Genomic DNA, 15,540 nt, shown 5'->3' with positions numbered 1-15,540 from the left:
CACATGATATAAAGCAGCAAATAAATTAGCAGCAAATTACCTGTCAAACACCTGCTGCTGAGGATGCTGGAAGTCTCTGACTACCACTGAGCAGCTGGTAAAAGAGACTACATGGGGCATTTCCATTTGACCAGAAACCACTACTTAAAGAAAATGCCTCTTTGCACCATCCGGAGAATGTATCAATATTATAATGTATCATCTGTGGCTGGATGTGAGGCAAATTCTAAGTGACATGTGAGCTGTCAAAAGCGCTGTTCTCACTGGGACAAATAAGTTCAATGTTCAGCTGAATTAATCAATGTTGACAGGGGAAGAACTCCCTTGGCTGTTTCCTGTCATGATGCATTGTTTGCCTCACCTCCTAATTGCTCTTGCTTGTTTAATTAACTAATTGTAGCCCGTTATGATTCTAGAAATGATTGTTTAATTTAGTGCAATATGGGCGAGGCTCATGAAGGTGGCATGGCAAATTGGGACACATTAGCCGAAATAAATAAGGGTGACAAAAATTATTTAGACTTAACATAATCACTTTAGGACAGCATCAGCAGGAATTACCAATGATGAGATCTGTGGCTTGGGGCAAACCAAAGACAGCCTGAAGACTTCTAAATACAACAAAAACTCAATTTGTTATCATTAGTTGTATGATTTGCAATTAAAGGAATATTAAAATGTTGAAGATGTAGCTGTAATATTCAAATGTAGCTCCCTTTCCCATTTGTGTTTTAGTCATTTTATTTTAGTTTTTCTTAATGATACCAGTGAAACTAACTTGCCGCCTGTAACTGTGAGAGATTCTACATCTCTTTATTCGGTTCTACCTGAGTGATTCTGGAGAAGCCTGCTGACTGTACATTGTTTTCAATAGATACCACCTGTTTGGAGAAAACACATTAAAGCTCAAAATGAAAGGTAATATCCAATGACCTTTTCGATGAGACCTATCTGCATTATTCAAGCTGAGCCCAACAAGATTTGATGTGGAATCTGCTAAACGATGCACCCAAGTCATGTTTTATTCATGTGGCTCATGAGCCGCAACCACCCGGAGAAAAATGTTGGGATGTTTTTGTAGAAACAGTGAGATAAAACTGCAGTTCAAAATAAAGTAATAAGAGAAAAAAGAAGAAGAAAGAAGAAACTGTCCTTTACAGCAAGGAATTGCTTACTGGTTTCTAAACTAGATGTCTTCAAATTTGGTCATTTTGACATGGATGAAACAATCTCTTAGACTAATCCTTACATATAGTAAAAGAAAGAAAGAAAGATATGTTACAAGAAAATCAAGCAGTAGAGACCAAACATATTTATGGCAGGTTATACATATTACATACTGTATATACTGTCACACGGTAGATTTTTAGGTACTCATGGTTTTTCCTAGATTGTGTCATAAATCTAACTTCATTCCCCTAAAAACTGGCACAGATCAACATCACAGAAGTTCACCAGATGTATCTTAGATTTGCGTTGTCCATTAAAGCCAATCAAAACTTATGGAAAAGCAGCCAAAGAGGAAGAACAGTCATTTCTCAACAATTCTACAAGATTCTACAATAAGCAAAAACACCTTATTGCTCTCTGGGTTCCTTTCAGTATATCGGGCACACTTAACTCAGGTTTCTAGGTGTATGCAGATATTTTATTCTAAGCAATGATATAGTCTAAAGGCTTCAAAGAGGAATTTTTCATAGATAATTTGCTAGAGCTTCAGTCGGGAAATAAAGCTGGCACCCATTTTTTAAATCTTTTTTTTTCAACATATTTTTAATTTTTCTTTTTATCCTCAATTGGAGTCAATGAAAGCTACTGTGGTGAAACGTTTTTAAATGTGACATAGTGCCTCGAGACAGTATCCTGATTTTTCAAACAAAGCTTTATGTTTGTACCTAGAGCACGTTGGTGCCATCAGTGGATCATTAATATTTTGCTTATTAATGTAGGTTTTTAACCATATGTCTTCTTATTTTATTTATTTACTTGAGGAGGTGCTGTTGGATTACTTCATCTGATTCAGAGTATCCTGGCATCAATTTGAAACTCATTGACTTTTTGGGGTTTTATGAAATAATTTTGGACTCGGGAACCTAGCCAACTTGTTGGAGCCTTTGATCACTACTGCTGCAATCAGCAAAACGGCATTTTGGCTCATAAATGCTGATTTTCTTTTTATGAAAACATATTTGTCGCAACTTAGTTTGTTGCACACTTGATCATGTCACCTTGGGAGTTAGAACATTATACTTATCAGTTGATTAGCTAAATACACATAATATTTCCCAAACTTGTTTGAACAATCACTCATTCAACGCATGTTTGGGCAGATTAATCTAACTGATTGCAACAAACTTGGAAGTATAAAAATAATATTTTATTTAACCATTAATCAGTTTGATCTATTGGCAAAAAATCTATAAAAATAAGGTTGGTATGTTCAGCTGGGGGTCAACACAAGAGCAGTTACAGAATACTCAGAAACTTGCTTTAGAGAAGTAAATGTGGATCACCCATGCTTAGCATGCTGTCACCATACCACAATATCAGACGAGAAGGAGAAAACTAATGAATGACTAAGAGAGACAATGATTTTGATAAAATGACTATCTGATTACAAATTAGAGATGGACCGATCCGATATTACGTATCGGTATCGGTCCGATACTGACCTAAATTACTGGATCGGATATCGGAGAAAAATAAAAAATGTAATCCGATCCATTAAATATCACGAAAGCACCTCACAAAACTTGCAACACGCCGTAACTCACCTCAGAACGTTAGCACGTCGGAGCAGTATGCATCACATGATAGAGCGGCTGTGGCATGCGGGACCTGTCGGTGGTCTGGATAGCATGTGGAGCTTCGCTAGCAACCTGGCATTTCATCTCCGACAAAGTTATCCCCGAGAGAAGTAAAGCAAGTGTGTAAGTCCATCTCTGAATGTTTGTAAAGCATTCCTGCGTTAAGCTTAACAAGCGACTGCCTCTCGCTCTCCGGCTGCTACTTCAATCATGAAACTGCTTAATGATCAGCTGATCGGCTTTTCTGTCGCGAGTCCGTCTCTCTTGTTTGTTTTTGCCCCACTTTGCACCAGAAAGAGGAAACCAGCGGCTGAACAACAGCAGCACGTTTAAGCTTGATCAGCTGTTGTTACAATTTATTTAATATTACTTTCTACTCGAGGATCTTTTTCTATGTAGCTGACGTAACTGTGCAGGGGCGGATCTAGCAAAGTTTAGCCAGGGGGGCCGATAGGGCATGAACAGGGAAAAGGGGGCACAAAGACATACTTTTCTTTCTTACTCTCATTTAAAATGTCGAGCTTTTAATAAATAATTATCTGACAGCCAAAGTTTTAATTTGATGTAAAATGAATAGAAGTCAATTACTGTATATAGTGACTATTAAGTCTAATATATATACCCTAGTAAGCTATAGTACTTTTTACTTTGGGATGGTACCATCTGTGCTGTCTGCAATTTTGTTGAAGAAAGATGCTGAATCTATTTAATATTTCTTGAAAAATAATTGATTTCTGTGCATTTTTTTCACACTTCATCAAATTAAGGTTGATTACGTCGATTAAGCATCATGAGGTGGAGCGTGAGGGGTGGTTCCCTATTTTTTATTTATTTATTTTTGTTGTTGCTGGGAGTTGGAACCCTATTAGTTAGGTTGCTTAATATTTATGCTAAGTACTCTTTAAAATACCAGAATAGTGAGGATGGTGTAGGTTTAAGTTTATTAGATTGATCAGTATTGCTGAACTATGAAATATTTTTTTTGTATACAGGTATAACAGAATAGCTTTAGTGTAGTTGTTGTTTTAAACTTGAGTATGAACTTGCAGACTTGCAAAATGCAGCAAGATATTTTAAAAAACAGTTTTGTTGATTAAAAAACACTATATCGGATTCATATCGGTATCGGCAGATATCCAAATTTATGATATCGGTATCGGTATCGGACATAAAAAAGTGGTATCGTGCCATCTCTATTACAAATACAAGTTTTTTTTCCCAACATTTAGTAAAAGTCTCAGTCAAAACAGGTGAAAAACAAGCAATTGCTCTAAAAAGAATCACAAAAATAAATTCAGGTCAGCAGTCCAAAGTTAAGAATGACTAAACACTGTCCTAGAAGTTAATATGAAAGAGTGTGTCTGCTTAAAAAAAAATAAAGGTCTCTAGAGGTACCTTGTCCCAAAAAATGGCTTTTCACTAGCTTTTAAAAGACTAGAACAGAAAACAGATTTTGTATTACATACTATGAAATGTATTACAGTACAAGTAACTTAAATAACACACTGTGCTATGAGGATGCACAACACGTTATCTCTATCAGTGACTCAGTCAGGGAACTGATATGCATTCCAGTGCAACTAGCAGCTTATTGTTCTACAATGAAACTCCCTTTGGGGCCTGCACTGTCTCGGTTTGCTCCATGTCATCTCAGACAGTCTGTAGAAGATCTATTAATTTTCATCTCAGTTGCCTGGTTCTGTACGACTTTAAGCTGGTCTCCACGGGGCCGAGCAATGCAGCTTTAGTCCATATCCGTCCTGTCAGTCACTGGCTATGACCCATCCATCATCTGGTATATAATTACTCTGTACGGTTACCTCTCCACCTGTCACTGTAACTTTCACAGGCTGTATTCAAAAGAAGGGTGAGTCAAGCAGATGTCTATTCTCAGCCCGTCTGCAGAAGTGATTAGAGCTGCAGGCACGCAGGCCAAATTCATCAGCGACAGAATTAAGACCTCAGAAACAGTTTAAAGTATAACAGTATCAAACCTCAATGCTATATACCTTTGCAACTTTGTTGATGCTGTATAATTTCTACATATTATATCACAGGAGAAGTGAGAGAGAGAAAAAAAGTAAGATATCAATAGGAAGGTAGAAAGAAACACAGGAGGAGGGAGGGAACGATAGACAGAGGAAAAGACTGTTTTGGCTGAGCAGTTGTCTCACATGAAGAGCAGCATGCTGTGACCATATGCTAGTCCAGGTGGACTTGGTATCCAGGCAACTGTATCAAAGCAGTGGGGGCATTTGTGACTGAATCCAGAGGACTTTTCAAACAGAGGAGTCAGGGAGAACAATGCAGCTATCATCTGTCAGCAGGTAAGATCACCTGGCCTTGCCGAGCTCAACTCTCCTTGTGGCAACTCCACAGGGAGTTCATTCAGACTCTAACCTGCCCACGAAAGAAGTTCAAACAAGGTGTCTGGCAGGAACACTGGCATGTTTGTTTCATTTTGATTTCAGCAAGAGCGAGTGTCAGCACATTCAGAGTACTGACCAGGTGCTTAGCACAAATTAGCAAAAATTAAAATGGTAAGAAAGATGTAAGAACACTCAACTTAAGTTTGCAGTTTTGAGGTCACACATTTTTATCCAGTTGTAAAATTATTACTAATGTTGAAAATACACTAGTTAAAATGCTTGTGATTATACCACAGCTATAATAGCTCAAATAAATCAAGGAGCAGAGGTTTCCTGCACATAAAGACTATGTTTTAACATTTAAAAAATACAAGATCTCTCCAAATGTGTTTAATTAAACACACACTGGTTAAACAAGCAGCATAAAATCTTAAATACATCTTTGACTTCCAGCACTCATGTCTCCTCTCATCCACAACTGATTTTAAACAGACGCAGGATCAGTCAGCTAAGCTGCAGTGTTTTGGTTTCGACTGGGTTCGGCTTTTACACTATCTGTGGTGTCAGTTCTCCACAGGAAATGCTCTCAGTTAGAGCCCAGACTCTCCCAGTGGTTTTATTGGTAGGTTTTTAAACACTTGTCAACATTAAGTCGTGTGCGACACATGCCTTTGCTTTGTGTCAAGTTTCACATTTCACCACCAGCGCCATATCCAAGAAACTGAGAACCCATCGGAATAACTTTAATTTTCCATTTTCGAACCTTCAATGCTAAAGCCTCGATCAACACTTAAAATGACTATTCAGAGACAAAGTTTGAAGCCATACGTGGTGGTTAGAGCGATGCTTCACAGCACATAACCAGCCTTTTATGAGGCCTTGCCTGCCTTGTGTAAGACAGGCTGCACTAGATCAGCAAAACAAAGTGAGATGGCAACATAAGATGCTAATTGAGAAGGATGTAAAGCCAAGGAGAACTACAGCTGTCAAAGAATCTGTCCCAGTGGGAAGTATTTTTGCTCAAAATGTCCATCTGTCTGTAACGCCACAAGTCTTTTGCTAAAAGCTTTGCTGTGAACTGGCTCCATCTGAAATAGCTCCACTTTGTAACTATAAATGATTAAGCATAAAAAATGCATATTGTATCAGTGCATACACTGCAAGGATGTGTGCCTACCAAGGCATGTCCTGTATATGTTTGGGTCAAGCATGAGTCATCTCACAGAGGGCCCCCGTGTGCAGCAGGGGTGTGCCAACAGGAAATGAGCCCAAGGTCAGAAAGCCACGTGGAAACCTTCCTGTAGGTAACCACACTCCTGCATCTGACCACCTGCCATCACTACTGTGCAAATACAGCAAATAATATGTATTTACATCTACAAATAACATGTATAAGTCCTTGTTTTACAGCTCTGGTGGGAAATGTCACTGATATGCATTTCTTTGTAAAATTGTGTTTTGTTGTTTTTATTGCATTGAGACATTGTAGAGCTACATAGCTCTTAATCATTTTTATCTTTAACCACAAACACGAGTTAACACGTAATGAAACGTGCAATATAAATAAAACTGGCATTGATGTGTTTGATTTATAACGCTTTTTCATTTACATTTAAATCCAGTGACTCTCAAAAAAAGAGCCTTAAAATAAGACAGTCCAGAAATAAGTCCGGCTAAATTAGACAATAAAGCAATTTTCTAAGTAAACTATGTAATGCTCTTTAAAAACATCTAAGACAAAAACATCTAATTTTATAAACTTTATCTAACTCATTAACTTTTGTTAAATAGTAAGTTCCTCAATAAGGGACTTGCAAAAATTCCCTTCTTAGTCACCTTTTCAGGGATTTTTAAAAAAATGTTTCTGACTTCATGTTGTATCACTTTAAGTTATTTAAGGCTGGAAAAGAGGAAACAAGGATTTTCTTGTGGGTTTGTTTTTCTTTAATAATGTGGACAATATTTACAACTGTGATAAGAATACATTATGGGATCAATGACTTTGCATTTACTAATGCAAAATATGAATGCTTATGTACAACAATAAAATGCGCCTCTATGGCTTAGGAGAGCATTGTTTGTTAAATTGTTATGTAATGATCTTTCCAGGGAAGGGATTGTATTACTAAATTGGTTTGTACCCTGAGTACTTATTAAACCTGAATAAATTGAATACTTATACTGAGATAGAAGTAGCCTTCCAAAGGAAAATGTCTAGCTAGCAAAAGATGCAATAAATGACTAACTGTGCTGATGAGGGAAACAAAAACGCACAAGACAAGCAAGATTTTAATGGGAAATTGTCTATTGATGCATAGAACAATTTTCAACTAAGACACAAAAGGTAATTTGGCTTACAGCATATCTGACTCTTGTATACCAGCATTCAGCAAAGCATTATTAGCACCCCCATTAAATGCTTTACATAATATTGATACTAGTACAGCTCATTTTATTTAACTCAGTCCATCTGACTCAAGCAAGCAGCTCGCTTGTTAATGTTAATGTTACGGTTCAAATGGACTTTGAAATTTTTGGAGCATTTTGGGGCTTTCTGGAATCGAGCCCAGTCAGTACCAATGCCAAGGTTTGAGCATTATATTTATCAGACAGGAAAAGCCAAACCTGAAATCTCTGCCTTGGGGATCCATGCATTTGTAAAATGCAACCATTCCACAGAGATTAAATATGCTGGAAAATATGAAATGAGAATTAAGGAGGATATTTAATCTTTCAATTTGCTTGTTAACTCCTTGCCATGAATTAAATAGTGAATGACACATTCCCCTGTTCATAACAGAAACAAATCTTTGTTGTGTGTGTGTGTGTGTGTGTGTGTGTGTGTGTGTGTGTGTGTGTGTGTGTGTGTACAGGTACGATTATTGCAACTGCAGCCCAACTTAGCAACATATTTTGATCCTCCTGAAAAATGGCAAACCAAAAACATGCTGCTGAATTATGGTCTCAATCCTTTTCTTTAGTTGGAAAATAAACAGTCATAAAAAAAAAAAAATCAGAAGACTAGAGACGATGATTGCTCCTTGTCATTTTCTCAATACAGAGAGGCTGGAGTCCCAAGCTGCAATCTGTCTCTAATCTTCCCCAGTCAGGGGCTAGCTAATAGGGGGGAAAGGAAGTCAGTGTAGGCAGCTGTGTCGGCTGGTAAGCCGTACACACTAACACCCTGAATCTGTTGCTCTTTTTCATGGAACTTATTTCAGATGAAATGGAGAAAGATCAAAATGTGGATGGTGCATATAGTGCTGGGCCTTGGTATAATGAGTTACAGGTGGGGTTTGAATTCCCCACTGCTGTGGCCCACAGCTCCAGATGAGCCTGAGTGCTTTCACAGGCAGCTAGCTAGAGCCACTTTGTGATTTCAGAATACTTTTCCATTTCAATTGAGCTGCTGCTGCTGCTGCCGGCATTGACACTGAACATTTCAAGATGCAAAAATATCTATGTACATGCTGAATAGCAAAACTCACAAGGTCTGTTGTAGGTGCAGACAACTTAAAAAAACCCTTCATATTTCTGTTTTTTTTCCCCTTTTATAAATTTTTCTCCCCCTATGCAACATTGGCATGAATTGATAAATGTATAACATAAGGTACAGAATAAGGGAATGGGCTCAAGTACTATAGTCTGGAAATACGTCATGTTGTATGTGGTTAGTCGTTAATCTGAAAGTTATGAGTGAGGCTGCCACCTTTAGTTTCAAAGGTCTCAAAATATAAGTACTTCCATGGCCCTGCAAGGTCACTATATCCCTGAAAGAGTACAGAGTAATACAAAAAAGAAGAAACAAGCACTGGCAGAGGAGAGCGGGCAGGCATAACGAGAGCATACAAGAAGGCACTGACCACAGGTTATGGACGCTTGAACTTTGTGGTAAACTTGGGAAATGAGGTTGCCATCCCTCTCAATTTTCCCCTCAACAAAAACCCCAGCTCATATGGTAGAGATTGATTGTAGATCAAAGAGAATTCCCAGTTAGACACAGTCATCCATTTCATTTGTGATCTTCCTCTGATCACCGAATGTGTACAGGAAACACTTAAGTGACATCTGCAGGTGCAAATTTTAAATGTTTCCTTCAGGACTTTTAAAAATAAGATATGGTCCTAATGAAGATTTCACTGCACAGACACACGCCTCTTTTTAATGGCTGGTATTGCCATGTAGTGCATTTTAAAAGAGTCTAGACATTGGAGGGTATAATTTTAAAGTCGTTTCAAGTAATTTAGGCCAAAAAAAGCCTAGTCTTTCACTCTGGTTTGTCCCCCAGGACACCCAAGAACTTTGAACTCTCGTAGACCCCGGTGTGTATATGTTAGTTCATGACAGGGAAACTCTATATGGGTGTGCTTCTGTTACACTGATACACTTAGAGGACAGCCAGGTTCAACTTGGATGTAAAGAAGAAGTCACACTGAGGAGATAATGGACAAGGCATATTGTCAGTTTGGGGCATCTAGGGAAGACCATCTGTGTGTTGATTACTTCATTTAATTAGAAATTTTATGTAAGACATTTTAATAGAAATATATTGGGGTTTTTTTTTATTGTGCTCACACACTCATACAGTAATCTATGCTTTTTGTGGTTTTATGCTATATATCTTAGCATCAAAACACAAAAAGCATAGACAGATTTTTTTCCCCCACCAGCTGTTACATGTTTGCTTCTTTAGCTGTAACCATATTTTCCTGTGTCTCTTTGTCCGCTGGAAAAATTCAGTCTTCAAACTCCTGCGTCTGGCACACAGACCAATAAACTTGGAGATTATTGGGTTGTCCCTTTAGAACATCGCATGTCACCACACGCATAAAGGATATTTAGGAAATCAAAAAGTGAAATTAGAGGCGTCATTCTTGGAACACTGGTGAAACTAATACAGATACAGCATGTAAACCACATGACGTATGTATTCATTTTGGGTTTACGCGCTGGATGAAATTACCATGCCAACGGAGCAGACTGGAAGCTATTATTGCAGGAACAGAAGATTCAGAACTGCGATTCATTATATGGGACTGAAAAATTCAAAACAGTGCTACACTTATCTTTTATACATGCAGAGTATTCATATTTATTTTTGGCAGTCATGTAAGTGCGCCTGATTCAACACGTATTAGTCACAGCATACCACAGTGTTAAAGTAGAACATCAAATTTCTGTAACAGAGCTTGTTTTCTTTGATTTTTTTTCCTAGACTACATGTAAGTAGTAATAAACCGTGTTCTCCCACTGCTGTAGAACACTGAAGCATTTAAGGCAAATTCCTTCTCTCAGGCAAAGTGACTGGCTTGTGTCGTATTCTTAAGAAGATTTTTGATATACTGCACTGCTACTGATGATATCCCCACAGAGGACAATGCTGTGCTGACATGCTCACTGGGCCAGAAACAAACTGACAGCCTATGCCAAGTATACAGTTTCTAACATCAGAGCACATATCTCACAATACAAGTTTCCCCTCATCCTTGTTTCGCCACTACACCCTTTACTCGTCCTCTCGGGTTTTTTTCTCTCTCTTGTCTTAAGGAAAAGGACTCTTGTAACCCAACAGAGAGACACTGATCCCTAAGCACAGCATCTGCTGACAAGCCAGCCTCCCATTCAGCCTTGGCTGGAAGCATGGGCTGCCGAGAAACCCGATCCAGCTTGGCAGGGTCTCAACAATCGCTTCCTGCCCCATCCGGGCCCACACAGCTAAGTACTCTTAATTAAAGAGGTTAACTTGTCTAAGATGTGACTGAAGAAAAAAAGAGAAAAAAAGAAAAACCCTGAACAATCACATCACTGTTTCCTCCTTTCCAACAAAAGAAGTTTCCTCTCTGACATGGTATGATGTGAGCTCTGATACTTAAATAATTACATTAAGGGAGAAGTCGGTAAGGTATCCTCTAAAACGTCTCTTAAGAAAAGCCGACCACCCCACTTGGTTCAGAAGGATCGAGAAGAAGACAGGAGGAGATGATAGAAGAGGAGAATTCATGATCTACACTTGGACAGCTTTTGACGCTCCCTGGTGCTCCGGGAGCCCAGAGAAACTGTAACTGGAGAAGGGCAATTTTATTATTCTTTTTGGTTGGTTGTCAGCATACATATTAATGAAGAGTTAGGTCATTGCCAGAGACATCTGTATTGGCCTGTGGGGCTGCCTGCTAAACGCCAGAGAAATTAGAAATGTAAATTTATACCCAGAGATACAATATGAGAGATTCTTCTCTGTTGTTTTAGGCTTTAGAACTGTATGAGCTTCCATTCTCTGGAGGCAGCCCTGCGGAACAGGCTATTCATTGCAGATCGACCAGATTGCAAATGACAGACTGTGTACAACAGGCCTGTTGTGTCTCCACAGCAAAACATGCAAATCTCATTTCATTCAGCGGCTCTGCCTTACCGCGATCCATGTTACTGTCAATGTATACGACACACACCAAAAAAAGCACAACCTCTGGTGTCTCGGTTGACAGTTGGAATTTCAGAAAATAGCGAATTTCTGTGTGTACATTTTATATTTATGTAACAGAAGGCATGACTTTTTAAAATTTTGATTACAGTAAACCACATTCTGCCAAAACCCTATTTTTTATTTTTTATTTCCACAAATAAAAATGTATCATACAGCAATTGTACTAGGTTGTCTACACTCCATTTAAGCAAATTTGTATTTTATTTTCATGTGCTATTTTCTCCCATGCGTGCATCCTAGGTCTCCTTGTTGCTTCAATGATTTCTCCACAGAGATGATTTCAGTCTTATCTTTTCATATTTTATCTTAAATGCGTCTCCATAATTACATCAGATATCATTTGGGAGCCTTCTAATCCCTTGAAGTCATGTTTGTTGCAGTCGAGCAGCAGCACATCAAAACACAAGTACACACAACATGATGAAGACAAACCTTTCTTCAAGTGTCTATTGAGAGCTTTCCTGGCTATTCATCAATAAAAATGATACCATTTCTCACTTGTGTATTGGGATATCGATTATGAGATGAAGTGTGTTCACTTTAATGGAGCCTCTATGGATTCAGACCTACACTACAGGTTCAGGCATCAAGTCAAACATATAAAATTGCCTGGCAAATTTTCATTAGCTCAGTCAAAACACATCTGGCTGAAGAGTGGGTCCTGAGGGGGCAAGGGGTACTTGGCTTTGTTATCATTAGCTGTCAGGACATAACCCATCTTTAGCATTCCACTTAGCGACAAGAGCCAAAACCTGTGGAACAAAAAACAGCTGTGAATAATTCCCATTTCCATGCTGGGATTTACATTCATCTAATGAAAAGCTGGTGTAATTCAACTTAATTACCACATGAGGCGCACATGGGATGAGGATGTGATGCCAGGGTAGAGTGCCATGCTGTTTTTCTGCTGCTGCTGCTGTTGTTGGTCACCTTCCTCTTTCCTTCCTGCTCTTACCCTGATAGGATCAATCTCCAGAGGAGATGGTAATCACCACGACAACATGCAGCAGCACAGCTCATTAGTGTACATACATAGCACACACCAGGATTCATGTCTGCAATTTTAGAGGAGCACATTAGTCTTTGCCACCCTTTGATAAAGCACTATCATTGATCCAGCTGTAGGGGAAGGCTACAGAGTAGCTTGAGGCAAAGGTCCCCAGCTGCAACAAAGACTCGCCACTACGCCATCCACTACCTCCTTTCTCTGTCTACCATCCAGCATCAGCCTCCTTTACTCTCTAGTCCTTCGGTGTAGTCACATAATAAGCCATGATTGCTGCTCAATCTTTGTCTTTTTTTTAGAGACAGCCCATTTGAAATGCCTATGGCCTAAACAGAGCCTGTATGTAAAAACTCATTACTGGTGGGTGATGGATGAGTCGTTTTTTTTTTCTTCTCATAGTGTGCAGCTGTAATAAACAATCAATGAGGAAGCATGTGCAGTACAAATCATCCTGTATACTGCCTTACTGGCATCAATATTCTGTGAGGGGTCTTGTTTTCCACTCTCAGTGTCAATACTGATAGACCAGTGCAAAGATTGGAGATCCTTAGCGCACAATCCATACTAAAGAAGTGTGGTGATGTTTGCACAAGTATAGCTCATGTCCTTGAATTGTGCAGTTATATTTTACCTGCAAAATTCAATGTTTTTAACTAGAGGTTAAAACACCTCTGACACAGCAAGCTTTCAAGATTTTAAATATCCAACAAAAGGTTGTGTACAACCTTCACTTTAAAAAGCTAATAATATCCAAAGACTTCAAAGGAAAACAGGTGGAATTTTGTTCGAGTAAGATATACAGTAGTAGAAGTAGAGTTTGTCTCATTCAAACACTGTATCCGTGATTATCAGCCAATACATTTCAGCATTTCGAATTGTCCAAAAGACAGCACTGGTGTCCATCGGAGATAAGCCAGGGAAATGACTCAAGACAGCAAAAGCCTTCTGGTTTCATATGCAAGTGATGCCGAGACAAAAAGGCTTAAATCCCCTGTTAGCTACAGTAAGAAACTCTGGTGGGTCAAAGTTAATGAGAAAGGGTACATTGTGCAAGTCACATGCTTAAACCTGCAGGGAGGTGTGCTTCACTTCACCAGACATCCTGAACATTAGGCACCAATTAAGTATAATAACTTAAAAGAAGCAGAAGAATGATGAAGGACCAGCACAGATTCTTCTTTATGTATCTCATAAGAAGGAAAAGCATCTAATTGCTACTACTTTGACTAAGGCAGGGGAAATGCTTCATAGATCTCAGTACAAAACAGCTAGTGAAACAGTCATATGCACACACAACCTGTGATCAGATAGCTGTTAATGAAACTGCTAATTAGAATATTAATGAACTGCAGCACCTATTAATTTAATAACTGTTGGATAATGTCAAATTGGCATGGAATATCCTGCTTCTAAATTAGTTAATTAAAAAAAAACTTGTTAATGAAATAAGGTAATGCAATGACTTTAAAAGTTATTAGGTGTTATTCGTTCTAAGTCTTTGTATGGTGAAGTATGGTGCACGGTGGGTGCACACACAGCATCACAGCATCAATATATTTTCAAGAATGTTAAATCCACCGTATGAAGCAACTCATGAAAAGGATCTTTCAGATTTGAACTGACCCGAAGGACGTTGCTGTATTTGGCCCGTTGTAGCTCTGCCTGTGTGTAAAATGAAGGGTACAGGAAACATAGTATCAATATATTTTCACAAATATTAAATCCACCTTCTAAAGCAAATCGTGTAAAAGATTAACAAACGTAAAGGTCGATGGTGTATTTTGCCAGTTGTAGTTGTGGACCACACATCATTGATATGGGACAGCCCAAAGTCTGTAAGCTGTAACAGTCAAACCAGATCAATTTCTGTCTTTAACCTTAGAACTGCCAAGAGAGCCATGCCAGTGGCCTTAAGACAGCACTTTGAGTCAAAAGGGCTTGTGCTGAGCAGAAATGAACAATCAGTGCTTTTGTACTGATTGCATTTGGGGCTTGGTACATCTGCAGGGTTGTGCTGTACTTTCAGTAAATACAGTCTGTTACCCTATGATAGGAAAACTCATCTTCCCCAGCATACCTAGGGTGTCTGTATAAACAGTGTTAGAGATGGAAACTGCAACGAGCATTATAAACTTTATCTGGAGTTTCGTTTAGTAGTGTGGATGATAGCACATTTCAGAGTTTACGGTATCTGTACAAACTCTAAGCCCCGAGTCACCGAGATAACCCAAGAAACAAAAGGCCTGACAAACAGTGACTGGTGTGTTGCACTGCATATAATGCAGCTGTGTTTAAAATCTTTGCTGGGATCACATTTAAATTGAACATTTAGTTTTCAAAAAAACATCTCTTAATTTTGATGTTAGGAACTATGTAATTAATTATTTACTTCTGTATTTATTTGCATTTTATAGAATGGCCCAACTTCATGCATAATGGACCTTCCATGTGTATGGACATGTGCAGGTATATATGTCTGTATATGTATACATATGTATATTTAGTGTGTACATGTGTGTGTGTACATGTCTATAAACAGGAATAGTAGTGGTACAATAGCTATATCAAGCTATATAGTTTATGGCTTCCATATTTCCAACAATATCCATAATCACATACTGTGTATGCTACCATTGTATATAGTGTATTATCTTACTTTTTTCATTGATTGTACTTATTTGTATTTCCTTCTGATATCTGTACCTGAGCTGAGGTGACGCAAAAATTTCCCCGTTGTGGGATCAATAGTCTTATCTTATCTTAACTTTTTGGGGAGAATGAAATAGTGATGAATTTTAAACTAAACATCCTGCCTGCATAATGGTAAAAATGTAACAAATACATTTTGCAGTCATGTCATTTCTTAAAAGAGAAAAT

This window comes from Diplotaxodon limnothrissa, linkage group LG12 (assembly GCF_057381915.1).
Source record: "Diplotaxodon limnothrissa isolate DT_005_m linkage group LG12, D_limnothrissa_male_GT1.1, whole genome shotgun sequence".
Taxonomy (NCBI): domain Eukaryota; kingdom Metazoa; phylum Chordata; class Actinopteri; order Cichliformes; family Cichlidae; genus Diplotaxodon; species Diplotaxodon limnothrissa.
This window is presented reverse-complemented; position numbering follows the sequence as displayed.